Source organism: Staurois parvus, unplaced genomic scaffold (genome assembly GCF_062004578.1).
Source record: "Staurois parvus isolate SC_StPar_1 unplaced genomic scaffold, SC_StPar_1.0 ptg000147l, whole genome shotgun sequence".
Lineage (NCBI taxonomy): Eukaryota > Metazoa > Chordata > Amphibia > Anura > Ranidae > Staurois > Staurois parvus.
In genome coordinates, this window is record NW_028317943.1 from 10511205 (window position 1) to 10513581 (window position 2377).

Consider the following 2377-nt stretch of genomic DNA (forward strand, 5'->3'; position numbering starts at 1 on the left):
GTAAATTTTGGGACTCCATGCACTTAATGCATTTCATACACTTAGCTAAGCTTGATGTGGCTGAACAGAAGGTGGCACTGTAGTTCTGAAAAAATCAAATATTCTTTTGAAGAATGAAGATGCTGCATTAAACAATACAATATCACCCCATGTTAACACGTTTTAATTTCTCTGTTTTCTTCTCAATGTGTGTTCTGATTTTCTCAGATGAAACAACAAAAAGCACACCTTTTCTAAACACTGCTTGGATGTGATTAGCTTCATGGGTTTAATAGTGTTATACTGTACTGGCCTCCACAACACTTTTTTTTTTATTTGTATGCTGTACAACAGTATATTTTACACAGAAGCAGAATTTCTACATGCCCGTCAAAGCAACATGTTCAGAACTAAAACATTTTAAATATTTTTTCTTTTTCTTAGTTATATGATATTTTGCTTCTGAAACGTTTCTGACCAAAAGATGGAGCCCTTGGTTTGTACTCAAATGATCACCAGGCAGTTCTTAGCTGCTTTGTTACAAAAAGCTATTATTCACAGAGCTCAGTGACTCAAGCTCAAATTTGCACACACAAGGAGTCACTCAATGCTATTACCTTCCATCTCTTGAAGTTTTTATTCAGAGAGAGTGTTTCTAAAAGCAAGAAATGTCACTATTCTGTTTCTTTAAACAAAAAACATAATCCTCTGTGAATCCTGTGGTTTTGTGGTCTCTTGTATTACAGGTTTAGTTGCTTAAAAATTTTCTAAAATCTAAACAAAAATCTAGATTTTGAATGATTCAGAGAAGATTAGCATGATCCCTGTGCAAGGATGACATGCAAATTCAAGAAGGGTTCCATATCCCTCCCCTTTTTTCTTTCTTTCCTTCTTCCTCCCTGTTGTTCCACCTCTCTCTTTCTGACACCAGTACATCCTACCAAATTGGTTTATATTGTACTATTATTCATTTAACTCCTTGGTGCTGGCGCCTCCCGGCCCTTTAAGGGGTTTCAGATGCCAGAAGACGGGGCAGGGTTTATGATCATGTGACCATTGTAATTGGCTGTCACAGCAGTCACATGATCAGGGAGCTGCCAATCGCATGTAGTGATTGGGAGCTGTTAGCTGCTGGTAACTGTTCCAGGAGCTTGCAAGGTGCACGCTCTCTGCATTACTGTGTTCACATTTTAGTATACATATACGTGACCTCTCGACTTTAGGGCCCATCTGCCGAGAGGCCGCATATATGCATGCTGTTGGAGCCAAGGAGTTAAAGCAGCACTTTTGCCTTGAAATTCTTGTGACCATTTCATGTGAATGTTTATACTGTGACAACTGTCTCCTTTTGATATGGCATTTTTAATACTTGAAAAAAATATATGTTCGACCTTCAAAAACAAATCTGAACCAGTATAGATCCCATTTAAGACATTTAAATGGAGGGTCTAGCATAATGTTGGATTTTGGGGGTGTTTGAACCCAGGAACTCCTCAAAATTCTTGTGACCCTTTCATGTGAATGTTTATACTGTGCCAACTGTCTCCTTTTAATGTGGTATCTTTATTACTTGAAACAAACATATATTCAACCTTAAAAAAAATTTAAGGCTTTTTAAAGGTAAGGCAGTGGTGTAATTTTAAATATCCAGTTAACATCTCAAACTATACCATGCACTAGGTACATCAGTGTAAATGAAGGGTCTAGCACAGCAATGGGCAAACTACGGCCCGCGGGCCGTATACGGCCCAGCGAACCTTTTAATCCGGCCCGCGGATGTGGCTGTCAGGATGTGTGTAGGCGGGGCAGCGTGACGAACGTGAGGGGAGGGGAGCTAGGCTCCTCTCACAGTCTGCCCTGAAGACCGGAACAGCGCGGGAACACGGCGAGAGGAACGCGCGGAGCAAAGGTAACTGAATTGACCCAGGGGGGACTTGGCTTACTACTTGGGGGGGAATAGTACTATGGGGGATGAAAAACTATATGAGGGATGAATTAATATGGGGGATGAATTACTATGGGGGATGAATTACTATATGGGGGATAAATTACTATATGGGGGATGAATTACTATGGGGGATGAATTACTATATGGGGGATGAATTACTATGGGGGATGAATTACTATATGGGGGATGAATTACTATGGGGGATGAATTACTATATGGGGGATGAATTACTATGGGGGATGAATTACTATGGGGGATGAATTACTATATGGGGATGAATTACTATATGGGGGATGAATTACTATATGGGGGATGAATTACTATGGGGGATGAATTACTATATGGGGGATGAATTACTATGGGGGATGAATTACTATATGGGGGATGAATTACTATATGGGGGATGAATTACTATGGGGGATGAATTACTATATGGGGTATGAATTACTA

The 2377-nt window shown here is 40.0% G+C and overlaps 1 non-coding gene across 1 annotated transcript; it reads left to right on the forward strand.

The window, feature by feature from the left end:
- The first annotated feature begins 743 nt into the window (after positions 1 to 743).
- Positions 744 to 848, forward strand: LOC149464755 (U6 spliceosomal RNA). The gene has a single exon (XR_016312317.1). It is a non-coding gene; the product is annotated as a U6 spliceosomal RNA (small nuclear RNA).
- Positions 849 to 2377: the final 1529 nt, after the last annotated feature.